Genomic DNA, 19,410 nt, shown 5'->3' on the forward strand with positions numbered 1-19,410 from the left:
AAAATTGTATCAATAATTTAAAAAATATATATATATTTAAATTAAGTTTGTTTTAATTGGCAAACGCTTGGTAGACCATACTGTAGTCAATAAATATAGAAACTTGTAAATAAAGTTAATATATCTCCGAAATGTTTGTAATGGATGAAAAATATGTATTCCTCTGTTTTAGGAGAGGTTGTAACAATTACTGGCATTGTTTGGTATTGTACTCATTTTGACCCAAAACACAAAAAAACTCGGACTTTAAATAAAGATAATTTCTCAAAACATTTTCATTACTCTTCTACGACAATTCTCAAGTTTATAAAATATAAGTAACGGAATTGTATATGTATGACAAGGCTAAGGGCTGAGAACTCCGTCCTTGTAAATGATAGGTAACGGTGCCCGAGATATCGCCGCCGACAGTCTATTTGAACCTAGGAGCAACAAACACAGCTCCCCACACAAGGACAACGCAACCCGTCAGAAGTCGTGCATCTTCTTGTGTACAGTTTTCATTGGTTAGACCCTTTAGCGCCTGCTGCCGTCGGAAAGGGAAAAATTCGGAAATTGTCTTCCCCCTTTCCGTAAAACGTGCAGTGTAAAGGTATTAGGATTAGAGTGGAAATTTATATCTCCAATTACTAAAAGGCCATCCTAAAAAAAATCTAGAGTTGTTAATTAAATACGGAAAATATTCCGTAAAAAAAACCTCGGTCATTTTCCGACTTACAACACTAAAAAATCCATCTAACCACCGTGGGCGCAGAAATGTTGCTAACTCCCCTATTTACACCGATAGGGACTTAGCCAAAGATACGGCGTGACGTCATCCGGAAAAGTTCCTATTAAGGGGAGTACCCAGCCCTTTAAACTCTCAACAGTCAACAGTAAAAGTTATTTTTTTCCAAATAAAGATAACCTATTGATTGGGTTGCTAAAATTTATAATAATAAACATCCCCTCCGTTTCTGCAGATAGCTATTTTCAAATTTGAGACATAAACATTATTGTTTTAACTCGTATTTATCAACATTACACTAACTTTATAAGATATGATGATTTTTCTCTTCCGATTCAGCATTAACTCGACGACAGTTTAAACATATTCGGGATAAGTTAATTTGATATTTAGGTCGAAACAATTAATTAAATGCACGGACAAATCTTGGATGGCCGTTCTATTAAGTTCAGTCAAGGTCATTTGCAAACCGATGGACATTCTATGTCCGGGACAGGTAAATGAATTTAGTAGCCCAAGTTAATATTTACCTTTATCCTTAATCTAACACTGTAATTTTGAAGCGTGCTGAACAGGTCTCCCTCCAGTCGCATGCTCTACCACTGAACTATTCCCTCATGTAAGAGCGTGTTTACGTAATTTTCGATAGTTTATTAGTCATTGGAAAATATTAAAGAAAATGCACTGCCTAGAAGGGGGAACTCGGGTTTGAACGAAGGACTTCTCGATCTGCAGTCGAATGCTCTACCACTGAGCTATTCCCCCATGTATACAGACGTTGACGTTGTTTTCGATATTTTTTTAATCATTGGAATATAAAAAACCTAAAGGAACCATGTGGAAGGGGGAACTCGGGTTTGAACCAAGGACCTCACGATCTGCAGTCGAATGCTCTACCACTGAGCTATTCCCCCATGTATACAGATGTTGACGTTGTTTTGGATATTTTTTTAATCATTGGAAAATATAAAACTTAAAGGAACTATGTGGAAGGGGGAACTCGGGTTTGAACCAAGGACTTCTCGATCTGCAATCGAATGCTCTACAACTGAGCTATTTCCCCGTGTATACAGTTGTTGACGTTGTTTTCGATATTTTTTAATAATTGGAAAATATAAAACCTAAAGGAACTATGTGGAAGGGGGTACTCCGGTTTGATCCAAAGACCTCTCGATCTGCAGTCGAATGCTCTACCACTGAGCTATTCCCCCATGTATACAGATGTTGACGTTGTTTTCGATATTTTTTTAATCATTGGAAAATATAAAACCTAAAGGAACTATGTGGAAGGGGGAACTCGGGTTTGAACCATGGACCTCTCGATCTGCAGTCGAATGCTCTACCACTGAGCTATTCCCCCATGTATACAGATGTTGACGTTGTTTTCGATATTTTTTTAATCATTGGAAAATATAAAACCTAAAGGAACTATGTGGAAGGGGGAACTCGGGTTTGAACCAAGGACCTCTCGATCTGCAGTCGAATGCTCTACCACTGAGCTATTCCCCCTTTTTTGCCGATGTTGACGTTGTTTTCGATATTTTTTTAATCATTGGAAAATATAAAACTTAAAGGAACTATGTGGAAGGGGGAACTCGGGTTTGAACTAAGGACCCCTCGATCTCCAGTCGAATGCTCTACCACTGAGCTATTCCCCCTTTTTTGCCGATGTTGACGTTGTTTTCGATATTTTTTAATCATTGGAAAATATAAAACCTAAAGGAACTAAGCGGAAGGGGGAATTCGGGTTTGAACCAAGGACCTCTCGATCTGCAGTCGAATGCTCTACCACTGAGCTATTCCCCCATGTATACAGATGTTGACGTTGTTTTCGATATTTTTTTAATCATTGGAAAATATAAAACCTAAAGGAACTGTGTGGAAGGGGGAACTCGGGTTTGAACCAAGGACCTCTCGATCTGCAGTCGAATGCTCTACCACTGAACTATTCCCCCATGTATACAAATGTTGACGTTGTTTTCGATATTTTTTTAATCATTGGAAAATATAAAACCTAAAGGAACCATGGGGAAGGGGGAACTCGGGTTTGAACCAAGGACCTCTCCATCTGCAGTCGAATGCTCTACCACTGAGCTATTCCCCCATGTACACAGATGTTGACGTTGTTTTCGATATTTTTTATTCATTGGAAAATATAAAACCTAAAGGAACTGTGTGGAAGGGGACACTCGGGTTTGAACCAAGGACCTCTCGATCTGCAGTCGAATGCTCTACCACTGAGCTATTCCCCCTTTTTTTTATGTAGACGTTGTTTTCGATATTTTTTTAATCATTGGAAAATATAAAACCTAAAGGAACTATGTGGAAGGGGGAACTCGCGTTTGAACCAAGGATATCTCGATCTGCAGTCGAATGCTCTACAACTGAGCTATACCCCCTTGTACACAATTGTTGACGTTGTTTTCGATATTTTTTAATCATTGGAAAATAGAAAACCTAAAGGAACTATGTGGAAGGGGGAACTCGGGTTTGAACCAAGGACCTCTTAATCTACAGTCGAATGCTCTACCACTGAGCTATTCCCCCTTGTTTTCAGATGTTAACGTTGTTTTCGATATTTTTTATTCATTGGAAAATATAAAACCTAAAGGAACTGTGTGGAAGGGGACACTCGGGTTTGAACCAAGGACCTCTCGATCTGCAATCGAATGCTCTACCACTGAGCTATTCCCCCTTTTATTATGTTGACGTTGTTTTCGATATTTTTTTAATCATTGGAAAATATAAAACCTAAAGGAACTATGTGGAAGGGGGAACTCGCGTTTGAACCAAGGATATCTCGATCTGCAGTCGAATGCTCTACCACTGAGCTATTCCCCCTTGTATACAGTTGTTGACGTTCTTTTTGATAGTTTTTTTAGTAGTTGGAAAATATTAAACCGAAGAACTGCCTGGAAGGGGGAACTCGGGTTTGAACCAAGGACCTCTCAATTTACAGTCGAATGCTCTACCACTGAGCTATTCCCCCATGTACACAGATGTTGACGTTGTTTTCGATATTTTTTTTTATCATTAGAAAATTTAAAACCTAAAGGAACTATGTGGAAGGGGGTACTCGGGTTTGAACCAAGGACCTCTCAATCTGCAGTCGAATGCTCTACCACTGAGCTATTCCCCCTTTTTTTCCGATGTTGACGTTGTTTTCGATATTTTTTTAATCATTGGAAAATATAAAACCTAAAGGAACTATGTGGAAGGGGGAACTCGGGTTTGAACCAAGGATATCTCGATCTGCAGTCGAATGCTCTACCACTGAGCTATTCCCCCTTGTATACAGATGTTGACGTTCTTTTCGATAGTTTTTTTGTCATTGGAAAATATTATACAAAACGAACTGCCTATGAGGGGGAACTCGGGTTTGAACCAAGGACCTCTTGAAATGCAGTCGAATGCTCTACCACTGAGCTATTCCCCCTTGTATACAAATGTTGACGCTCTTTTCGATAGTTATTTAAGTAATTGGAAAATATTATACAATACGAACTGCCTATGAGAGGGAACTCGGGTTTGAACCAAGGACCTTTCGATCTGCAGTCGAATGCTCTACCACTGAGCTATTCCCCCTTGTGTACATATGTTGACGTTCTTTTCGATAGTTTTTTTAGTCATTGGAAAATATTATACAAAAAGAACTGCCTATGAGTGGGAATTCGGGTTTGAACCAAGGACCTCTCGATCTGCAGTCGAAAGCTTTTTTTTTTTTTTTTAAATAAACTTCTTTTAACTTGTTTTCAGTCCGAGTTTTTTTTTTTTTTTTTTTTTTTTTGACATCCACACATCGGTGTCGACCCAAGGCCTTAGACACCAGCACTCAATAACTGATTAATCAGGGCGAGATATGTGTAACAGCCACGCCAACGGGGGGATACTTGGGGACAGGGGTGGGGACACCCATGGCGGAAGTGTGCCGGCCACCCGTTGGGGGATTGGTGGTCGTCCTCACACGGCCATCCACAAACTCTGCCTCCCGGACGCCTGGGATTACAGGAGTGAGCCACTACTCCCGGCTGCAGTCGAAAGCTCTACCACTAAGCTATTCCCCCTTGTGTACACATGTTGACGTTCTTTTCGATAGTTTTTTTTGGTCTTTGGAAAATATTATACGAAACGAACTGCCTATGAGGGGGAAACTAGGGTTTGAACCAAGGACCTCTCGATCTGCAGGTGAATGCTCGACCACTGAGCTATTCCCCCATGTTAACACGTGTTGACGTTGTTTTCGATAGTTTTTTTAGTAATTGGAAAATATTATACAAAACGAACTGCCTATGAGGGGGAACTCGGGTTTGAACCAAAGACCGCTCGATCTGCAGTAAAATGCTCTACCACTGAGCTATTCCCCCATGTTGACACGTGATGACGTTGTTTTCGATAGTTTTTTTAGTCATTGGAAAATATTATACAAAACGAACTGCCTATGAGGGGGAACCCGGGTTTGAACCAAGGACCTCGCGATCTGCAGTCGAATGCTCTACCACTGAGCTGTTCTACCGTGTTAACACGTGATGACGTGGTTTTCGATAGTTTTATTAGTCATTGGAAAATATTATACGAAACGAACTGCCTATGATAGGGAACTCGGGTTTGATCCAACGACCTCTCGATCTGCAGTCGAATGCTCTTCCACTGAGCTATTCCCCCTTGTGTAAAGATAATGACGTTCTTTTCGATAGTTTTTTTAGTCATTGGAAAATATTATACTAAACGAACTGCCTATGAGGGGGAACTCGGGTTTCAACCAAGGACCTCTCGATCTGCAGTCGAATGCTCTACCACTGAGCTATTCCCCCATGTTAACACGTGATGACGTTGTTTTCGATAGTTTTTTTTGTAATTGGAAAATATTATACAAAGCGAACTGCCTATGAGGGGGAACTCGGGTTTGAACCAAGGACCTCTCGATCTGCAGTCGAATGCTCTACCACTGAGCTATTCCCCCTTGTATACAGTTGCTGACGTTCTTTTCGATAGTTTTTTAAGTAAATGGAAAATATTATACAAAACGAACTGCCTATGAGGGGGAACTCGGGGTTGAACCAAGGACCTCTCGATCTGCAGTCGAATGCTCTACCACTGAGCTATTCCCCCTTGTATACAGTTGTTGACGTTCTTTTTGATAGTTTTTTTAGTAGTTGGAAAATATTATACAAAGCGAACTGCCTATGAGGGGGAATTCGGGGTTGAACCAAGGACCTCTCGATCTGCAGTCGAATGCTCGACCACTGAGCTATTCCCCCTTGTATACAGTTGTTGACATTCTTTTCGATAGTTTTTTTAGTAGTTGGAAAATATTATACAAAAAGAACTGCCTATGAGGGGGAACTCGGGTTTGAACCAAGGACCTCTCGATCTGCAGTCGAATGCTCTACCACTGAGCTATTCCCCCATGTTAACATGTGATGACGTTGTTTTCGATAGTTTTTTAAGTAATTGGAAAATATTATACAAAACGAAATGCCTATGAGGGGGAACTCGGGTTTGAACCAAGGACCTCTCGATCTGCAGTCGAATGCTCTACCACTGAGCAATTCCCCCATGTTAACACGTGAGGACGTTGTTTTCGATAGTTTTTTTAGTAATTGGAAAATATTATAAAAACCAACTGCCTATGAGGGGGAACTCGGGTTTGAACCAAGTACCCCTCGATCTGCAGTCGAATGCTCTACCGCTGAGCTATTGCCCCTTGTATACAGTTGTTGACGTTCTTTTCGAAAGTTTTTTTAGTAATTGGAAAATATTAAACAAAACGAACTGCCTATGAGGGGAATTTCGGGTTTGAACCAAAGACCTCTCGATCTGCAGTCGAATGCTCTATTACTGAGCTATTCCCCATGTTAACATGAGATGACGTTGTTTTCGATAGTTTTTTTAGTAATTGGAAAATATTATACAAAACGAACTGCCTATGTGGGGGAACTCGGGTTTGAACCAAGTACCTCACGATCTGCAGTCGAATGCTCTACCACTGAGATATTCCCCCATGTTAACACGTGATGACGTTGTTTTCGATAGTTTTTGAAGTAATTGGAAAATATTAAACAAAACGAACTGCCTATGAGGGGAATTTCGGGTTTGAACCAAAGACCTCTCGATCTGCAGTCGAATGCTCTATTACTGAGCTATTCCCCCATGTTAACATGTGATGACGTTGTTTTCGATAGTTTTTTTAGTAATTGGAAAATATTATACAAAACGAACTGCCTATGTGGGGGAACTCGGGTTTGAACCAAGTACCTCACGATCTGCAGTCGAATGCTCTACCACTGAGATATTCCCCCATGTTAACACGTGATGACGTTGTTTTCGATAGTTTTTGAAGTAATTGGAAAATATTAAACAAAACGAACTGCCTATGAGGGGAATTTCGGGTTTGAACCAAAGACCTCTCGATCTGCAGTCGAATGCTCTATTACTGAGCTATTCCCCCATGTTAACATGTGATGACGTTGTTTTCGATAGTTTTTTTAGTAATTGGAAAATATTATACAAAACGAACTGCCTATGTGGGGGAACTCGGGTTTGAACCAAGTACCTCACGATCTGCAGTCGAATGCTCTACCACTGAGATATTCCCCCTTGTATACAGATGTTGACGTTTTTTTCGATAGTTTTTTTTAGTCATTGGAAAATATTACACAAAACGAACTGCCTATGAGGGGGAACTCGGGTTTGAACCAAGGTTCTCTCGATCTGCAGTCGAATGCTCTACCACTGAGCTATTCCCCCTTGTATACAATTGTTGACGTTCTTTTCGATAGTTTTTTTAGTCATTGGAAAATGTTATACAAAACGAACTGCCTATGAGGGGGAACTCGGGTTTGAACCAAGGACCTCTCGATCTGCAGTCGAATGCTCTACCACTGAGCTATTCCCCCATGTTAACACGTGATGACGTTGTTTTCGATAGTTTTTTAAGTAATTGGAAAATATTATACAAAACGAACTGCCTATGAGGGGGACCTCGGGTTTGAACCAAGGGCTCTCGACCTGCAGTCGAATGCTCTACCACTGAGCTATTCCCCCATGTTAACACCTGATGACGTGTTTTCGATTGTTTTTTTAGTCATTGGAAAATATTAAACAAAACGAACTGCCTATGAGGGGGAACTCGGGTTTGAACCAAGGACCTCTCGAACTGCAGTCGAATGCTCTACCACTGAGCTATTCCCCCATGTTAACATGAGATGACGTTGTTTTCGATAGTTTTTTAAGTAATTGGAAAATATTATACAAAACGAACTGCCTATGAGGGGGAACTCGGGTTTGAACCAAGGATCTCTCGATCTGCAGTCGAATGCTTTTTTTTTTTTTTTAATTATATCATTAAAAAAATACACGACGCGTGTATGGTACAAAAAGCGAAATGCAACAAGATAATAGAACAAGAAAAAAATACGAAGTAACATTTGAAAAATCGGTCGCGAAAATGAACAGCGATAAAGAAAGAAAAACGATTAGATAATATTGATTAAACAATAATGAGAAATAAAAAAATTAAGCAACGTATCAAACACTATTAGGCAGTACATGTTGTAGAAAGAATTCATGAACAAAAATAGGCTAAATTAGATAATAAACAGCATTAAAGACGATTAAGAAGAAATAAATTAACGAAAAAAAAAACTCCTTATTGAAAATGAGAAGCAAAGGCTTAGAACCGACAGAACACAGAAAAGGCCGCAAAACATTAAGAAAATCCATCACCATTAATTTGTAACTTATACGTTGAAACCGTAATCATCCGGGATCACAAAGTCCTTATACAGAGGACTGGTAACAGGCTGACCCTGATACCGACACACCCGAGCAAAATATTCGTTCTCTGAAGATGGCGGCCAAGCAACCTCCTTAGGCCACCACTCAGGCCGGCGATGACCCTTGAAAGGGAGCAGACGCATAGCAACGGGAACCCTTTGAACTTTCGTAGCAGAGCCAGAAGAAGAAGACAGCTTCTTACCGACATCGCCATCGCTTGACGACAGCGAATGCTTAGCACTCCGACGCGGATCAGACTTGACACCGGCATCGACGATGGAAGATTCACCACTACCGGCCCGGACCGGAGAACCTTGAGGAATAGCGACTGAGGCAGGATCGACGACCATCGCTTCACCGTCACCACCACCGCCCGACGCCGCTTCTAAATCGCGGAATGCCATCCGGGGCCATAAAGGACACTCCCGAACAACATGTCCCTGCTTCTGGCACTTAAAGCACTTGAAATCAGGACAATGGCGATAAATATGGTCAGGAGAATAACACTTATTACAAATTTTCAACTGAGAATCATGTCGGACAGCGTAAAACTTCTCTCGACCAACAGCATCGGCAACTCGTAAGCGATATGGTAATGATGACAGACTCTCAGGTAAGGTAACACGAACGGTACGAAGTCCGCAATAGAATGATGCCTTTTTATGCCAAACAAGCGGACCCTTGATTTCACAGCCAAGCGACGTTAATTTGGATAAAACGGCTTCATCAGTCACAAACTCAGGTAAGTCCGAAAAGGCGACAGTCACAGTCTTCGCAGAAACGCTTGAAATTTCATATATCTCACCATCAATATCCAAGCCCGAATCTATAACGCCCTCGACATCGGCCAAAGTCTTCAAGGTGAGAATGTAACCACCCTCATCACAGACAACTAAAGCAGAAACACAATCCAGACCAAAGTTCGCAATCACCGCCGTAGACACAACTTCAAAACTTGGTAGATTTCGTTTAAAATCAATAAAAACCGATCTTTTGAATGCGTCCATCCTGGGTAGAAACACCCAGGAGGGATTACCAAATTAATAAATTAACAACTATTGAATTAAATGCACGAATAATAACCGAAAGAAAAATAAATTGGCAAAATACCCCACTTAGGCTTAGCGCGACGAAAACACGGAGTGCAAAATCGAACGACCTGCACTCTCCAAAAGCTCGAACGCAACTCCTCTCGATCTGAAGTCGAATGCTCTACCACTGAGCTATTCCCCCATGTTAACACGTGAGGACGTCGTTTTCGATGGTTTTTTTAGTAATTGGAAAATATTATACAAAACGAACTGCCTATGTGGGGGAACTCGGGTTTGAACCAAGTACCTCACGATCTGCAGTCGAATGCTCTACCACTGAGATATTCCCCCATGTTAACACGTGATGACGTTGTTTTCGATAGTTTTTGAAGTAATTGGAAAATATTAAACAAAACGAACTGCCTATGAGGGGAATTTCGGGTTTGAACCAAAGACCTCTCGATCTGCAGTCGAATGCTCTATTACTGAGCTATTCCCCCATGTTAACATGTGATGACGTTGTTTTCGATAGTTTTTTTAGTAATTGGAAAATATTATACAAAACGAACTGCCTATGTGGGGGAACTCGGGTTTGAACCAAGTACCTCACGATCTGCAGTCGAATGCTCTACCACTGAGATATTCCCCCTTGTATACAGATGTTGACGTTCTTTTCGATAGTTTTTTTGTCATTGGAAAATATTATACAAAACGAACTGCCTATGAGGGGGAACTCGGGTTTGAACCAAGGACCTCTCGATCTGCAGTCGAATGCTCTACCACTGAGCTATTCCCCCTTCTATACAAATGCTGACGTTTTTTTCGATAGTTTTTTTTAGTCATTGGAAAATATTACACAAAACGAACTGCCTATGAGGGGGAACTCGGGTTTGAACCAAGGACCTCTCGATCTGCAGTCGAATGCTCTACCACTGAGCTATTTCCCCTTGTATACAATTGTTGACGTTCTTTTCGATAGTTTTTTTAGTCATTGGAAAATGTTATACAAAACGAACTGCCTATGAGGGGGAACTCGGGTTTGAACCAAGGACCTCTCGATCTGCAGTCGAATGCTCTACCACTGAGCTATTCCCCCATGTTAACACGTGATGACGTTGTTTTCGATAGTTTTTTAAGTAATTGGAAAATATTATACAAAACGAACTGCCTATGAGGGGGACCTCGGGTTTGAACCAAGGACCTCTCGACCTGCAGTCGAATGCTCTACCACTGAGCTATTCCCCCATGTTAACATGTGATTACGTTGTTTTCGATAGTTTTTTTAGTAATTGGAAAATATTATACAAAACGAACTGCCTATGTGGGAGAACTCGGGTTTGAACCAAGTACCTCTCGATCTGCAGTCAAATGCTCTAACACTGAGATATTCCTCCTTGTGTACAGATGTTGACGTTCTTTTCGATAGTTTATTTAGTCATTGGAAAATATTATACAAAACGAACTGCCTATGAGGGGGAACTCGGGTTTGAACCAAGTACCTCACGATCTGCAGTCGAATGCTCTACCACTGTACTATTCCCCCTTGTATGCAGATGTTGACGTTCTTTTCGATAGTTTTTTTGTCGTTGGAAAATATTATACAAAACGAACTGCCTATGAGGGGGAACTCGGGTTTGAACCAAGGACCTCTCGATCTGCAGTCGAATGCTCTACCACTGAGATATTCCCCCTTGTATACAGATGTTGACGTTCTTTTCGATAGTTTTTTTGTCATTGGAAAATATTATACAAAACGAACTGCCTATGAGGGGGAACTCGGGTTTGAACCAAGGACCTCTCGATCTGCAGTCGAATGCTCTACCACTGAGCTATTCCCCCTTGTATACAAATGCTGACGTTTTTTTCGATAGTATTTTTTAGTCATTGGAAAATATTACACAAAACGAACTGCCTATGAGGGGGAACTCGGGTTTGAACCAAGGACCTCTCGATCTGCAGTCGAATGCTCTACCACTGAGCTATTTCCCCTTGTATACAATTGTTGACGTTCTTTTCGATAGTTTTTTTAGTCATTGGAAAATGTTATACAAAACGAACTGCCTATGAGGGGGAACTCGGGTTTGAACCAAGGACCTCTCGATCTGCAGTCGAATGCTCTACCACTGAGCTATTCCCCCATGTTAACCAGTGATGACGTTGTTTTCGATAGTTTTTTAAGTAATTGGAAAATATTATACAAAACGAACTGCCTATGAGGGGGTACTCGGGTTTGAACCAAGGACCTCTCGACCTGCAGTCGAATGCTCTACCACTGAGCTATTCCCCCATGTTAATACGTGATGACGTGTTTTCGATTGTTTTTTTAGTCATTGGAAAATATTATACAAAACGAACTGCCTATGAGGGGGAACTCGGGTTTGAACCAAGGATCTCTCGATCTGCAGTCAAATGCTCTACCACTGAGCTATTCCCCCATGTTAACATGTGATTACGTTGTTTTCGATAGTTTTTTTAGTAATTGGAAAATATTATACAAAACGAACTGCCTATGTGGGGGAACTCGGGTTTGAACCAAGTACCTCTCGATCTGCAGTCAAATGCTCTAACACTGAGATATTCCTCCTTGTGTACAGGTGTTGACGTTCTTTTCGATAGTTTATTTAGTCATTGGAAAATATTATACAAAACGAACTGCCTATGAGGGGGAACTCGGGTTTGAACCAAGTACCTCACGATCTGCAGTCGAATGCTCTACCTCTGTACTATTCCCCCTTGTATACAGATGTTGACGTTCTTTTCGATAGTTTTTTTGTCGTTGGAAAATATTATACAAAACGAACTGCCTATGAGGGGGAACTCGGGTTTGAACCAAGGATCTCTCGATCTGCAGTCAAATGCTCTACCACTGAGCTATTCCCCCATGTTAACAAGTGATTACGTTGTTTTCGATAGTTTTTTTAGTAATTGGAAAATATTATACAAAACGAACTGCCTATGTGGGGGAACTCGGGTTTGAACCAAGTACCTCTCGATCTGCAGTCAAATGCTCTAACACTGAGATATTCCTCCTTGTGTACAGATGTTGACGTTCTTTTCGATAGTTTATTTAGTCATTGGAAAATATTATACAAAACGAACTGCCTATGAGGGGGAACTCGGGTTTGAACCAAGTACCTCACGATCTGCAGTCGAATGCTCTACCACTGTACTATTCCCCCTTGTATACAGATGCTGACATTTTTTTCGATAGTTTTTTTTAGTCATTGGAAAATATTATGCATAACAAACTGCCTATGAGGGGGAACTCGGGTTTGAACCAAGAACCTCTTGATCTGCAGTCGAATGCTCTCCCGCTGAGCTATTCCCCCACGTTAACACTTGATGACGTTGTTTTCGATAGCTTTTTTTGTAATTGGAAAACATTATACAAAATGAACTGCCTATGAGAAGGCGCTCGGGTTTGAATAAACGACCTTTCGATCTGCAGTCGAATGCTCTACCGCTGAGCTATTGCCCCTTGTATGCAGTTGTTGACGTTCTTTTCGATAGTTTTTTTAGGAATTAGAAAATATTATACAAAGTGAACTGCCTATGAGGGGGAACTCGGGTTTGAACCAAGGACCTCTCGATCTGCAGTCGAATGCTCTACCACTGAGCTATTCCCCCATGTTAACACTTGTTGACGTTGTTTTCGATAGTTTTTTTAGTAATTGGAAAATATTATACAAAGCGAACTGCCTATGAGGGGGAACTCGGGTTTGAACCAAGGACCTCTCGATCTGCAGTCGAATGCTCTACCACTGAGCTATTGCCCCTTGTATACAGTTGTTTACGTTCTTTTCCATATTTTTTTTAGTAATTGGAAAATATTATACAAAGCGAAATACCTATGAGGGGGAACTCGGGTTTGAACCAAGGACCTCTCGATCTGCAGTCGAATGCTCTACCACGGAGCTATTCCCCCATGTTAACATGTGATGACGTTGTTTTCGATAGTTTATTAAGTAATTGGAAAATATTATACAAAACGAACTGCCTATGAGGGGGAACTCGGTTTTAAACCAAGGACCTCTCGATCTGCAGTCGAATGCTCTACCACTGAGCTATTCCCCCATGTTACACGTAAGGACGTTGTTTTCGATAGTTTTTTTAGTAGTTGGATAATATTAAAAAAACCAACTGCCTATGAGGGGGAACTCGGGTTTGAACCAAGTACCTCTCGATCTGCAGTCAAATGCTCTAACACTGAGATATTCCTCCTTGTGTACAGATGTTGACGTTCTTTTCGATAGTTTATTTAGTCATTGGAAAATATTATACAAAACGAACTGCCTATGAGGGGGAACTCGGGTTTGAACCAAGTACCTCACGATCTGCAGTCGAATGCTCTACCACTGTACTATTCCCCCTTGTATACAGATGTTGACGTTCTTTTCGATAGTTTTTTTGTCGTTGGAAAATATTATACAAAACGAACTGCCTATGAGGGGGAACTCGGGTTTGAACCAAGTATCTCACGATCTGCAGTCGAATGCTCTACCACTGTACTATTCCCCCTTGTATACAGATGTTGACGTTCTTTTCGATAGTTTTTATGTCGTTGGAAAATATTATACAAAACGAACTGCCTATGAGGGGGAACTCGGGTTTGAACCAAGGACCTCTCGATCTGCAGTCGAATGCTCTACCACTGAGCTATTCCCCCTTGTATACAGATGCTGACGTTTTTTTCGATAGTTTTTTTTAGTCATTGGAAAATATTATAAAAAACGAACTGCCTATGAGGGGGAACTCGGGTTTGAACCAAGTACCTCACGATCTGCAGTCGAATGCTCTACCACTGTACTATTCCCCCTTGTATACAGATGTTGACGTTCTTTTCGATAGTTTTTTTGTCGTTGGAAAATATTATACAAAACGAACTGCCTATGAGGGGGAACTCGGGTTTGAACCAAGGACCTCTCGATCTGCAGTCGAATGCTCTACCACTGAGCTATTCCCCCTTGTATACAAATGCTGACGTTTTTTTCGATAGTTTTTTTGTCGTTGGAAAATATTATACAAAACGAACTGCCTATGAGGGGGAACTCGGGTTTGAACCAAGGACCTCTCGATCTGCAGTCGAATGCTCTACCACTGAGCTATTCCCCCTTGTATACAAATGCTGACGTTTTTTTCGATAGTTTTTTTTAGTCATTGGAAAATATTACACAAAACGAACTGCCTATGAGGGGGAACTCGGGTTTGAACCAAGGACCTCTCGATCTGCAGTCGAATGCTCTACCACTGAGCTATTTCCCCTTGTATACAATTGTTGACGTTCTTTTCGATAGTTTTTTTAGTCATTGGAAAATGTTATACAAAACGAACTGCCTATGAGGGGGAACTCGGGTTTGAACCAAGGACCTCTCGATCTGCAGTCGAATGCTCTACCACTGAGCTATTCCCCCATGTTAACCAGTGATGACGTTGTTTTCGATAGTTTTTTAAGTAATTGGAAAATATTATACAAAACGAACTGCCTATGAGGGGGTACTCGGGTTTGAACCAAGGACCTCTCGACCTGCAGTCGAATGCTCTACCACTGAGCTATTCCCCCATGTTAATACGTGATGACGTGTTTTCGATTGTTTTTTTAGTCATTGGAAAATATTATACAAAACGAACTGCCTATGAGGGGGAACTCGGGTTTGAACCAAGGATCTCTCGATCTGCAGTCAAATGCTCTACCACTGAGCTATTCCCCCATGTTAACATGTGATTACGTTGTTTTCGATAGTTTTTTTAGTAATTGGAAAATATTATACAAAACGAACTGCCTATGTGGGGGAACTCGGGTTTGAACCAAGTACCTCTCGATCTGCAGTCAAATGCTCTAACACTGAGATATTCCTCCTTGTGTACAGGTGTTGACGTTCTTTTCGATAGTTTATTTAGTCATTGGAAAATATTATACAAAACGAACTGCCTATGAGGGGGAACTCGGGTTTGAACCAAGTACCTCACGATCTGCAGTCGAATGCTCTACCTCTGTACTATTCCCCCTTGTATACAGATGTTGACGTTCTTTTCGATAGTTTTTTTGTCGTTGGAAAATATTATACAAAACGAACTGCCTATGAGGGGGAACTCGGGTTTGAACCAAGGATCTCTCGATCTGCAGTCAAATGCTCTACCACTGAGCTATTCCCCCATGTTAACAAGTGATTACGTTGTTTTCGATAGTTTTTTTAGTAATTGGAAAATATTATACAAAACGAACTGCCTATGTGGGGGAACTCGGGTTTGAACCAAGTACCTCTCGATCTGCAGTCAAATGCTCTAACACTGAGATATTCCTCCTTGTGTACAGATGTTGACGTTCTTTTCGATAGTTTATTTAGTCATTGGAAAATATTATACAAAACGAACTGCCTATGAGGGGGAACTCGGGTTTGAACCAAGTACCTCACGATCTGCAGTCGAATGCTCTACCACTGTACTATTCCCCCTTGTATACAGATGCTGACATTTTTTTCGATAGTTTTTTTTAGTCATTGGAAAATATTATGCATAACAAACTGCCTATGAGGGGGAACTCGGGTTTGAACCAAGAACCTCTTGATCTGCAGTCGAATGCTCTCCCGCTGAGCTATTCCCCCACGTTAACACTTGATGACGTTGTTTTCGATAGCTTTTTTTGTAATTGGAAAACATTATACAAAATGAACTGCCTATGAGAAGGCGCTCGGGTTTGAATAAACGACCTTTCGATCTGCAGTCGAATGCTCTACCGCTGAGCTATTGCCCCTTGTATGCAGTTGTTGACGTTCTTTTCGATAGTTTTTTTAGGAATTAGAAAATATTATACAAAGTGAACTGCCTATGAGGGGGAACTCGGGTTTGAACCAAGGACCTCTCGATCTGCAGTCGAATGCTCTACCACTGAGCTATTCCCCCATGTTAACACTTGTTGACGTTGTTTTCGATAGTTTTTTTAGTAATTGGAAAATATTATACAAAGCGAACTGCCTATGAGGGGGAACTCGGGTTTGAACCAAGGACCTCTCGATCTGCAGTCGAATGCTCTACCACTGAGCTATTGCCCCTTGTATACAGTTGTTTACGTTCTTTTCCATATTTTTTTTAGTAATTGGAAAATATTATACAAAGCGAAATACCTATGAGGGGGAACTCGGGTTTGAACCAAGGACCTCTCGATCTGCAGTCGAATGCTCTACCACGGAGCTATTCCCCCATGTTAACATGTGATGACGTTGTTTTCGATAGTTTATTAAGTAATTGGAAAATATTATACAAAACGAACTGCCTATGAGGGGGAACTCGGTTTTAAACCAAGGACCTCTCGATCTGCAGTCGAATGCTCTACCACTGAGCTATTCCCCCATGTTACACGTGAGGACGTTGTTTTCGATAGTTTTTTTAGTAGTTGGATAATATTAAAAAAACCAACTGCCTATGAGGGGGAACTCGGGTTTGAACCAAGTACCTCTCGATCTGCAGTCAAATGCTCTAACACTGAGATATTCCTCCTTGTGTACAGATGTTGACGTTCTTTTCGATAGTTTATTTAGTCATTGGAAAATATTATACAAAACGAACTGCCTATGAGGGGGAACTCGGGTTTGAACCAAGTACCTCACGATCTGCAGTCGAATGCTCTACCACTGTACTATTCCCCCTTGTATACAGATGTTGACGTTCTTTTCGATAGTTTTTTTGTCGTTGGAAAATATTATACAAAACGAACTGCCTATGAGGGGGAACTCGGGTTTGAACCAAGTATCTCACGATCTGCAGTCGAATGCTCTACCACTGTACTATTCCCCCTTGTATACAGATGTTGACGTTCTTTTCGATAGTTTTTATGTCGTTGGAAAATATTATACAAAACGAACTGCCTATGAGGGGGAACTCGGGTTTGAACCAAGGACCTCTCGATCTGCAGTCGAATGCTCTACCACTGAGCTATTCCCCCTTGTATACAGATGCTGACGTTTTTTTCGATAGTTTTTTTTAGTCATTGGAAAATATTATAAAAAACGAACTGCCTATGAGGGGGAACTCGGGTTTGAACCAAGTACCTCACGATCTGCAGTCGAATGCTCTACCACTGTACTATTCCCCCTTGTATACAGATGTTGACGTTCTTTTCGATAGTTTTTTTGTCGTTGGAAAATATTATACAAAACGAACTGCCTATGAGGGGGAACTCGGGTTTGAACCAAGGACCTCTCGATCTGCAGTCGAATGCTCTACCACTGAGCTATTCCCCCTTGTATACAAATGCTGACGTTTTTTTCGATAGTTTTTTTTAGTCATTGGAAAATATTACACAAAACGAACTGCCTATGAGGGGGAACTCGGGTTTGAACCAAGGACCTCTCGATCTGCAGTCGAATGCTCTACCACTGAGCTATTTCCCCTTGTATACAATTGTTGACGTTCTTTTCGATAGTTTTTTTAGTCATTGGAAAATGTTATACAAAACGAACTGCCTATGAGGGGGAACTCGGGTTTGAACCAAGGACCTCTCGATCTGCAGTCGAATGCTCTACCACTGAGCTATTCCCCCATGTTAACACGTGATGACGTTGTTTTCGATAGTTTTTTAAGTAATTGGAAAATATTATACAAAACGAACTGCCTATGAGGGGGACCTCGGGTTTGAACCAAGGACCTCTCGAACTGCAGTCGAATGCTCTACCACTGAGCTACTCCCCCATGATAATACGTGATGACGTGTTTTCGATTGTTTTTTTAGTCATTGGAAAATATTATACAAAACGAACTGCCTATGAGGGGGAACTCGGGTTTGAACCAAGGATCTCTCGATCTGCAGTCAAATGCTCTACCACTGAGCTATTCCCCCATGTTAACATGTGATTACGTTGTTTTCGATAGTTTTTTTAGTAATTGGAAAATATTATACAAAACGAACTGCCTATGTGGGGGAACTCGGGTTTGAACCAATTACCTCTCGATCTGCAGTCAAATGCTCTAACACTGAGATATTCCTCCTTGTGTACAGATGTTGACGTTCTTTTCGATAGTTTATTTAGTCATTGGAAAATATTATACAAAACGAACTGCCTATGAGGGGGAACTCGGGTTTGAACCAAGTACCTCACGATCTGCAGTCGAATGCTCTACCACTGTACTATTCCCCCTTGAATACAGATGTTGACGTTCTTTTCGATAGTTTTTTTGTCGTTGGAAAATATTATACAAAACGAACTGCCTATGAGGGGGAACTCGGGTTTGAACCAAGGACCTCTCGATCTGCAGTCGAATGCTCTACCACTGAGCTATTCCCCCTTGTATACAGATGCTGACGTTTTTTTCGATAGTTTTTTTTAGTCATTGGAAAATATTATACAAAACGAACTGCCTATGAGGGGGAACTCGGGTTTGAACCAAGTACCTCACGATCTGCAGTCGAATGCTCTACCACTGTACTATTCCCCCTTGTAAACAGATGTTGACGTTCTTTTCGATAGTTTTTTTGTCGTTGGAAAATATTATACAAAACGAACTGCCTATGAGGGGGAACTCGGGTTTGAACCAAGGACCTCTCGATCTGCAGTCGAATGCTCTACCACTGAGATATTCCCCCTTGTATACAGATGTTGCCGTTATTTTCGATAGTTTTTTTGTCATTGGAAAATATTATACAAAACGAACTGCCTATGAGGGGGAACTCGGGTTTGAACCAAGGACCTCTCGATCTGCAGTCGAATGCTCTACCACTGAGCTATTCCCCCATGTTAACATGTGATTACGTTGTTTTCGATAGTTTTTTTAGTAATTGGAAAATATTATAAAAAACGATCTGCTTATGAGGGGGAACTCGGGTTTGAACCAAGGACCCCTCGATCTGCAGTCGAATGCTCTACCGCTGAGCTATTCCCCCTT

At 41.1% G+C, this 19,410-nt stretch overlaps 75 non-coding genes across 75 annotated transcripts; all 75 read right to left on the minus strand.

Annotated features, from left to right (window-relative positions):
• Positions 1-1,420: 1,420 nt before the first annotated feature.
• Positions 1,421-1,492, minus strand: TRNAC-GCA (transfer RNA cysteine (anticodon GCA)). Its single transcript has one exon. It is a non-coding gene; the product is annotated as a tRNA-Cys (tRNA).
• Positions 1,493-1,569: 77 nt separating this feature from the next.
• On the minus strand, positions 1,570-1,641 carry TRNAC-GCA (transfer RNA cysteine (anticodon GCA)). The gene has a single exon. It is a non-coding gene; the product is annotated as a tRNA-Cys (tRNA).
• A 77-nt stretch (positions 1,642-1,718) lies between these two features.
• On the minus strand, positions 1,719-1,790 carry TRNAC-GCA (transfer RNA cysteine (anticodon GCA)). Its single transcript has one exon. It is a non-coding gene; the product is annotated as a tRNA-Cys (tRNA).
• A 225-nt stretch (positions 1,791-2,015) lies between these two features.
• On the minus strand, positions 2,016-2,087 carry TRNAC-GCA (transfer RNA cysteine (anticodon GCA)). The gene has a single exon. It is a non-coding gene; the product is annotated as a tRNA-Cys (tRNA).
• A 77-nt stretch (positions 2,088-2,164) lies between these two features.
• On the minus strand, positions 2,165-2,236 carry TRNAC-GCA (transfer RNA cysteine (anticodon GCA)). The gene has a single exon. It is a non-coding gene; the product is annotated as a tRNA-Cys (tRNA).
• A 77-nt stretch (positions 2,237-2,313) lies between these two features.
• Positions 2,314-2,385, minus strand: TRNAS-GGA (transfer RNA serine (anticodon GGA)). The gene has a single exon. It is a non-coding gene; the product is annotated as a tRNA-Ser (tRNA).
• A 76-nt stretch (positions 2,386-2,461) lies between these two features.
• Positions 2,462-2,533, minus strand: TRNAC-GCA (transfer RNA cysteine (anticodon GCA)). Its single transcript has one exon. It is a non-coding gene; the product is annotated as a tRNA-Cys (tRNA).
• A 77-nt stretch (positions 2,534-2,610) lies between these two features.
• On the minus strand, positions 2,611-2,682 carry TRNAC-GCA (transfer RNA cysteine (anticodon GCA)). The gene has a single exon. It is a non-coding gene; the product is annotated as a tRNA-Cys (tRNA).
• A 77-nt stretch (positions 2,683-2,759) lies between these two features.
• TRNAC-GCA (transfer RNA cysteine (anticodon GCA)) lies at positions 2,760-2,831 on the minus strand. The gene has a single exon. It is a non-coding gene; the product is annotated as a tRNA-Cys (tRNA).
• Positions 2,832-2,907: 76 nt separating this feature from the next.
• TRNAC-GCA (transfer RNA cysteine (anticodon GCA)) lies at positions 2,908-2,979 on the minus strand. The gene has a single exon. It is a non-coding gene; the product is annotated as a tRNA-Cys (tRNA).
• A 223-nt stretch (positions 2,980-3,202) lies between these two features.
• TRNAY-GUA (transfer RNA tyrosine (anticodon GUA)) lies at positions 3,203-3,274 on the minus strand. Its single transcript has one exon. It is a non-coding gene; the product is annotated as a tRNA-Tyr (tRNA).
• Positions 3,275-3,350: 76 nt separating this feature from the next.
• On the minus strand, positions 3,351-3,422 carry TRNAC-GCA (transfer RNA cysteine (anticodon GCA)). The gene has a single exon. It is a non-coding gene; the product is annotated as a tRNA-Cys (tRNA).
• Positions 3,423-3,496: 74 nt separating this feature from the next.
• Positions 3,497-3,568, minus strand: TRNAC-GCA (transfer RNA cysteine (anticodon GCA)). Its single transcript has one exon. It is a non-coding gene; the product is annotated as a tRNA-Cys (tRNA).
• Positions 3,569-3,644: 76 nt separating this feature from the next.
• TRNAY-GUA (transfer RNA tyrosine (anticodon GUA)) lies at positions 3,645-3,716 on the minus strand. Its single transcript has one exon. It is a non-coding gene; the product is annotated as a tRNA-Tyr (tRNA).
• Positions 3,717-3,794: 78 nt separating this feature from the next.
• Positions 3,795-3,866, minus strand: TRNAC-GCA (transfer RNA cysteine (anticodon GCA)). The gene has a single exon. It is a non-coding gene; the product is annotated as a tRNA-Cys (tRNA).
• A 77-nt stretch (positions 3,867-3,943) lies between these two features.
• TRNAC-GCA (transfer RNA cysteine (anticodon GCA)) lies at positions 3,944-4,015 on the minus strand. The gene has a single exon. It is a non-coding gene; the product is annotated as a tRNA-Cys (tRNA).
• Positions 4,016-4,091: 76 nt separating this feature from the next.
• On the minus strand, positions 4,092-4,163 carry TRNAC-GCA (transfer RNA cysteine (anticodon GCA)). Its single transcript has one exon. It is a non-coding gene; the product is annotated as a tRNA-Cys (tRNA).
• A 77-nt stretch (positions 4,164-4,240) lies between these two features.
• TRNAC-GCA (transfer RNA cysteine (anticodon GCA)) lies at positions 4,241-4,312 on the minus strand. The gene has a single exon. It is a non-coding gene; the product is annotated as a tRNA-Cys (tRNA).
• Positions 4,313-5,019: 707 nt separating this feature from the next.
• Positions 5,020-5,091, minus strand: TRNAC-GCA (transfer RNA cysteine (anticodon GCA)). The gene has a single exon. It is a non-coding gene; the product is annotated as a tRNA-Cys (tRNA).
• A 224-nt stretch (positions 5,092-5,315) lies between these two features.
• On the minus strand, positions 5,316-5,389 carry TRNAC-GCA (transfer RNA cysteine (anticodon GCA)). The gene has a single exon. It is a non-coding gene; the product is annotated as a tRNA-Cys (tRNA).
• Positions 5,390-5,466: 77 nt separating this feature from the next.
• TRNAC-GCA (transfer RNA cysteine (anticodon GCA)) lies at positions 5,467-5,538 on the minus strand. Its single transcript has one exon. It is a non-coding gene; the product is annotated as a tRNA-Cys (tRNA).
• A 77-nt stretch (positions 5,539-5,615) lies between these two features.
• Positions 5,616-5,687, minus strand: TRNAC-GCA (transfer RNA cysteine (anticodon GCA)). Its single transcript has one exon. It is a non-coding gene; the product is annotated as a tRNA-Cys (tRNA).
• Positions 5,688-5,764: 77 nt separating this feature from the next.
• Positions 5,765-5,836, minus strand: TRNAC-GCA (transfer RNA cysteine (anticodon GCA)). Its single transcript has one exon. It is a non-coding gene; the product is annotated as a tRNA-Cys (tRNA).
• A 77-nt stretch (positions 5,837-5,913) lies between these two features.
• Positions 5,914-5,985, minus strand: TRNAC-GCA (transfer RNA cysteine (anticodon GCA)). Its single transcript has one exon. It is a non-coding gene; the product is annotated as a tRNA-Cys (tRNA).
• Positions 5,986-6,062: 77 nt separating this feature from the next.
• TRNAC-GCA (transfer RNA cysteine (anticodon GCA)) lies at positions 6,063-6,134 on the minus strand. The gene has a single exon. It is a non-coding gene; the product is annotated as a tRNA-Cys (tRNA).
• A 77-nt stretch (positions 6,135-6,211) lies between these two features.
• On the minus strand, positions 6,212-6,283 carry TRNAC-GCA (transfer RNA cysteine (anticodon GCA)). The gene has a single exon. It is a non-coding gene; the product is annotated as a tRNA-Cys (tRNA).
• A 76-nt stretch (positions 6,284-6,359) lies between these two features.
• TRNAC-GCA (transfer RNA cysteine (anticodon GCA)) lies at positions 6,360-6,431 on the minus strand. Its single transcript has one exon. It is a non-coding gene; the product is annotated as a tRNA-Cys (tRNA).
• Positions 6,432-6,656: 225 nt separating this feature from the next.
• TRNAC-GCA (transfer RNA cysteine (anticodon GCA)) lies at positions 6,657-6,728 on the minus strand. Its single transcript has one exon. It is a non-coding gene; the product is annotated as a tRNA-Cys (tRNA).
• A 226-nt stretch (positions 6,729-6,954) lies between these two features.
• Positions 6,955-7,026, minus strand: TRNAC-GCA (transfer RNA cysteine (anticodon GCA)). The gene has a single exon. It is a non-coding gene; the product is annotated as a tRNA-Cys (tRNA).
• A 226-nt stretch (positions 7,027-7,252) lies between these two features.
• TRNAC-GCA (transfer RNA cysteine (anticodon GCA)) lies at positions 7,253-7,324 on the minus strand. The gene has a single exon. It is a non-coding gene; the product is annotated as a tRNA-Cys (tRNA).
• Positions 7,325-7,402: 78 nt separating this feature from the next.
• Positions 7,403-7,474, minus strand: TRNAC-GCA (transfer RNA cysteine (anticodon GCA)). Its single transcript has one exon. It is a non-coding gene; the product is annotated as a tRNA-Cys (tRNA).
• A 77-nt stretch (positions 7,475-7,551) lies between these two features.
• On the minus strand, positions 7,552-7,623 carry TRNAC-GCA (transfer RNA cysteine (anticodon GCA)). The gene has a single exon. It is a non-coding gene; the product is annotated as a tRNA-Cys (tRNA).
• A 77-nt stretch (positions 7,624-7,700) lies between these two features.
• On the minus strand, positions 7,701-7,771 carry TRNAC-GCA (transfer RNA cysteine (anticodon GCA)). The gene has a single exon. It is a non-coding gene; the product is annotated as a tRNA-Cys (tRNA).
• Positions 7,772-7,847: 76 nt separating this feature from the next.
• On the minus strand, positions 7,848-7,919 carry TRNAC-GCA (transfer RNA cysteine (anticodon GCA)). The gene has a single exon. It is a non-coding gene; the product is annotated as a tRNA-Cys (tRNA).
• Positions 7,920-9,813: 1,894 nt separating this feature from the next.
• Positions 9,814-9,885, minus strand: TRNAC-GCA (transfer RNA cysteine (anticodon GCA)). The gene has a single exon. It is a non-coding gene; the product is annotated as a tRNA-Cys (tRNA).
• A 226-nt stretch (positions 9,886-10,111) lies between these two features.
• On the minus strand, positions 10,112-10,183 carry TRNAC-GCA (transfer RNA cysteine (anticodon GCA)). Its single transcript has one exon. It is a non-coding gene; the product is annotated as a tRNA-Cys (tRNA).
• Positions 10,184-10,259: 76 nt separating this feature from the next.
• Positions 10,260-10,331, minus strand: TRNAC-GCA (transfer RNA cysteine (anticodon GCA)). Its single transcript has one exon. It is a non-coding gene; the product is annotated as a tRNA-Cys (tRNA).
• Positions 10,332-10,409: 78 nt separating this feature from the next.
• TRNAC-GCA (transfer RNA cysteine (anticodon GCA)) lies at positions 10,410-10,481 on the minus strand. The gene has a single exon. It is a non-coding gene; the product is annotated as a tRNA-Cys (tRNA).
• Positions 10,482-10,558: 77 nt separating this feature from the next.
• Positions 10,559-10,630, minus strand: TRNAC-GCA (transfer RNA cysteine (anticodon GCA)). Its single transcript has one exon. It is a non-coding gene; the product is annotated as a tRNA-Cys (tRNA).
• A 77-nt stretch (positions 10,631-10,707) lies between these two features.
• Positions 10,708-10,779, minus strand: TRNAC-GCA (transfer RNA cysteine (anticodon GCA)). The gene has a single exon. It is a non-coding gene; the product is annotated as a tRNA-Cys (tRNA).
• A 374-nt stretch (positions 10,780-11,153) lies between these two features.
• Positions 11,154-11,225, minus strand: TRNAC-GCA (transfer RNA cysteine (anticodon GCA)). The gene has a single exon. It is a non-coding gene; the product is annotated as a tRNA-Cys (tRNA).
• Positions 11,226-11,301: 76 nt separating this feature from the next.
• TRNAC-GCA (transfer RNA cysteine (anticodon GCA)) lies at positions 11,302-11,373 on the minus strand. Its single transcript has one exon. It is a non-coding gene; the product is annotated as a tRNA-Cys (tRNA).
• Positions 11,374-11,451: 78 nt separating this feature from the next.
• On the minus strand, positions 11,452-11,523 carry TRNAC-GCA (transfer RNA cysteine (anticodon GCA)). The gene has a single exon. It is a non-coding gene; the product is annotated as a tRNA-Cys (tRNA).
• Positions 11,524-11,600: 77 nt separating this feature from the next.
• TRNAC-GCA (transfer RNA cysteine (anticodon GCA)) lies at positions 11,601-11,672 on the minus strand. Its single transcript has one exon. It is a non-coding gene; the product is annotated as a tRNA-Cys (tRNA).
• A 77-nt stretch (positions 11,673-11,749) lies between these two features.
• TRNAC-GCA (transfer RNA cysteine (anticodon GCA)) lies at positions 11,750-11,821 on the minus strand. Its single transcript has one exon. It is a non-coding gene; the product is annotated as a tRNA-Cys (tRNA).
• A 76-nt stretch (positions 11,822-11,897) lies between these two features.
• Positions 11,898-11,969, minus strand: TRNAC-GCA (transfer RNA cysteine (anticodon GCA)). Its single transcript has one exon. It is a non-coding gene; the product is annotated as a tRNA-Cys (tRNA).
• Positions 11,970-12,343: 374 nt separating this feature from the next.
• On the minus strand, positions 12,344-12,415 carry TRNAC-GCA (transfer RNA cysteine (anticodon GCA)). Its single transcript has one exon. It is a non-coding gene; the product is annotated as a tRNA-Cys (tRNA).
• Positions 12,416-12,791: 376 nt separating this feature from the next.
• Positions 12,792-12,863, minus strand: TRNAC-GCA (transfer RNA cysteine (anticodon GCA)). The gene has a single exon. It is a non-coding gene; the product is annotated as a tRNA-Cys (tRNA).
• Positions 12,864-13,089: 226 nt separating this feature from the next.
• Positions 13,090-13,161, minus strand: TRNAC-GCA (transfer RNA cysteine (anticodon GCA)). Its single transcript has one exon. It is a non-coding gene; the product is annotated as a tRNA-Cys (tRNA).
• A 77-nt stretch (positions 13,162-13,238) lies between these two features.
• On the minus strand, positions 13,239-13,310 carry TRNAC-GCA (transfer RNA cysteine (anticodon GCA)). Its single transcript has one exon. It is a non-coding gene; the product is annotated as a tRNA-Cys (tRNA).
• Positions 13,311-13,387: 77 nt separating this feature from the next.
• TRNAC-GCA (transfer RNA cysteine (anticodon GCA)) lies at positions 13,388-13,459 on the minus strand. Its single transcript has one exon. It is a non-coding gene; the product is annotated as a tRNA-Cys (tRNA).
• A 77-nt stretch (positions 13,460-13,536) lies between these two features.
• Positions 13,537-13,608, minus strand: TRNAC-GCA (transfer RNA cysteine (anticodon GCA)). Its single transcript has one exon. It is a non-coding gene; the product is annotated as a tRNA-Cys (tRNA).
• A 520-nt stretch (positions 13,609-14,128) lies between these two features.
• TRNAC-GCA (transfer RNA cysteine (anticodon GCA)) lies at positions 14,129-14,200 on the minus strand. Its single transcript has one exon. It is a non-coding gene; the product is annotated as a tRNA-Cys (tRNA).
• A 226-nt stretch (positions 14,201-14,426) lies between these two features.
• TRNAC-GCA (transfer RNA cysteine (anticodon GCA)) lies at positions 14,427-14,498 on the minus strand. The gene has a single exon. It is a non-coding gene; the product is annotated as a tRNA-Cys (tRNA).
• Positions 14,499-14,574: 76 nt separating this feature from the next.
• Positions 14,575-14,646, minus strand: TRNAC-GCA (transfer RNA cysteine (anticodon GCA)). Its single transcript has one exon. It is a non-coding gene; the product is annotated as a tRNA-Cys (tRNA).
• Positions 14,647-14,724: 78 nt separating this feature from the next.
• Positions 14,725-14,796, minus strand: TRNAC-GCA (transfer RNA cysteine (anticodon GCA)). Its single transcript has one exon. It is a non-coding gene; the product is annotated as a tRNA-Cys (tRNA).
• Positions 14,797-14,873: 77 nt separating this feature from the next.
• On the minus strand, positions 14,874-14,945 carry TRNAC-GCA (transfer RNA cysteine (anticodon GCA)). The gene has a single exon. It is a non-coding gene; the product is annotated as a tRNA-Cys (tRNA).
• Positions 14,946-15,022: 77 nt separating this feature from the next.
• On the minus strand, positions 15,023-15,094 carry TRNAC-GCA (transfer RNA cysteine (anticodon GCA)). Its single transcript has one exon. It is a non-coding gene; the product is annotated as a tRNA-Cys (tRNA).
• A 76-nt stretch (positions 15,095-15,170) lies between these two features.
• TRNAC-GCA (transfer RNA cysteine (anticodon GCA)) lies at positions 15,171-15,242 on the minus strand. Its single transcript has one exon. It is a non-coding gene; the product is annotated as a tRNA-Cys (tRNA).
• A 374-nt stretch (positions 15,243-15,616) lies between these two features.
• Positions 15,617-15,688, minus strand: TRNAC-GCA (transfer RNA cysteine (anticodon GCA)). The gene has a single exon. It is a non-coding gene; the product is annotated as a tRNA-Cys (tRNA).
• A 376-nt stretch (positions 15,689-16,064) lies between these two features.
• Positions 16,065-16,136, minus strand: TRNAC-GCA (transfer RNA cysteine (anticodon GCA)). Its single transcript has one exon. It is a non-coding gene; the product is annotated as a tRNA-Cys (tRNA).
• A 226-nt stretch (positions 16,137-16,362) lies between these two features.
• TRNAC-GCA (transfer RNA cysteine (anticodon GCA)) lies at positions 16,363-16,434 on the minus strand. Its single transcript has one exon. It is a non-coding gene; the product is annotated as a tRNA-Cys (tRNA).
• A 77-nt stretch (positions 16,435-16,511) lies between these two features.
• On the minus strand, positions 16,512-16,583 carry TRNAC-GCA (transfer RNA cysteine (anticodon GCA)). Its single transcript has one exon. It is a non-coding gene; the product is annotated as a tRNA-Cys (tRNA).
• A 77-nt stretch (positions 16,584-16,660) lies between these two features.
• Positions 16,661-16,732, minus strand: TRNAC-GCA (transfer RNA cysteine (anticodon GCA)). The gene has a single exon. It is a non-coding gene; the product is annotated as a tRNA-Cys (tRNA).
• A 77-nt stretch (positions 16,733-16,809) lies between these two features.
• Positions 16,810-16,881, minus strand: TRNAC-GCA (transfer RNA cysteine (anticodon GCA)). The gene has a single exon. It is a non-coding gene; the product is annotated as a tRNA-Cys (tRNA).
• Positions 16,882-17,401: 520 nt separating this feature from the next.
• Positions 17,402-17,473, minus strand: TRNAC-GCA (transfer RNA cysteine (anticodon GCA)). The gene has a single exon. It is a non-coding gene; the product is annotated as a tRNA-Cys (tRNA).
• A 226-nt stretch (positions 17,474-17,699) lies between these two features.
• TRNAC-GCA (transfer RNA cysteine (anticodon GCA)) lies at positions 17,700-17,771 on the minus strand. The gene has a single exon. It is a non-coding gene; the product is annotated as a tRNA-Cys (tRNA).
• A 78-nt stretch (positions 17,772-17,849) lies between these two features.
• On the minus strand, positions 17,850-17,921 carry TRNAC-GCA (transfer RNA cysteine (anticodon GCA)). Its single transcript has one exon. It is a non-coding gene; the product is annotated as a tRNA-Cys (tRNA).
• A 77-nt stretch (positions 17,922-17,998) lies between these two features.
• Positions 17,999-18,070, minus strand: TRNAC-GCA (transfer RNA cysteine (anticodon GCA)). The gene has a single exon. It is a non-coding gene; the product is annotated as a tRNA-Cys (tRNA).
• Positions 18,071-18,147: 77 nt separating this feature from the next.
• Positions 18,148-18,219, minus strand: TRNAC-GCA (transfer RNA cysteine (anticodon GCA)). The gene has a single exon. It is a non-coding gene; the product is annotated as a tRNA-Cys (tRNA).
• Positions 18,220-18,295: 76 nt separating this feature from the next.
• On the minus strand, positions 18,296-18,367 carry TRNAC-GCA (transfer RNA cysteine (anticodon GCA)). The gene has a single exon. It is a non-coding gene; the product is annotated as a tRNA-Cys (tRNA).
• A 374-nt stretch (positions 18,368-18,741) lies between these two features.
• Positions 18,742-18,813, minus strand: TRNAC-GCA (transfer RNA cysteine (anticodon GCA)). Its single transcript has one exon. It is a non-coding gene; the product is annotated as a tRNA-Cys (tRNA).
• A 226-nt stretch (positions 18,814-19,039) lies between these two features.
• On the minus strand, positions 19,040-19,111 carry TRNAC-GCA (transfer RNA cysteine (anticodon GCA)). The gene has a single exon. It is a non-coding gene; the product is annotated as a tRNA-Cys (tRNA).
• Positions 19,112-19,187: 76 nt separating this feature from the next.
• TRNAC-GCA (transfer RNA cysteine (anticodon GCA)) lies at positions 19,188-19,259 on the minus strand. Its single transcript has one exon. It is a non-coding gene; the product is annotated as a tRNA-Cys (tRNA).
• A 77-nt stretch (positions 19,260-19,336) lies between these two features.
• On the minus strand, positions 19,337-19,408 carry TRNAC-GCA (transfer RNA cysteine (anticodon GCA)). The gene has a single exon. It is a non-coding gene; the product is annotated as a tRNA-Cys (tRNA).
• Between the last annotated feature and the right edge of the window lie 2 nt (positions 19,409-19,410).

The sequence above is a fragment of the Leiobunum rupestre genome, chromosome 3 (assembly GCF_980474605.1).
Source record: "Leiobunum rupestre chromosome 3, qqLeiRupe1.1.hap1, whole genome shotgun sequence".
Lineage (NCBI taxonomy): Eukaryota > Metazoa > Arthropoda > Arachnida > Opiliones > Sclerosomatidae > Leiobunum > Leiobunum rupestre.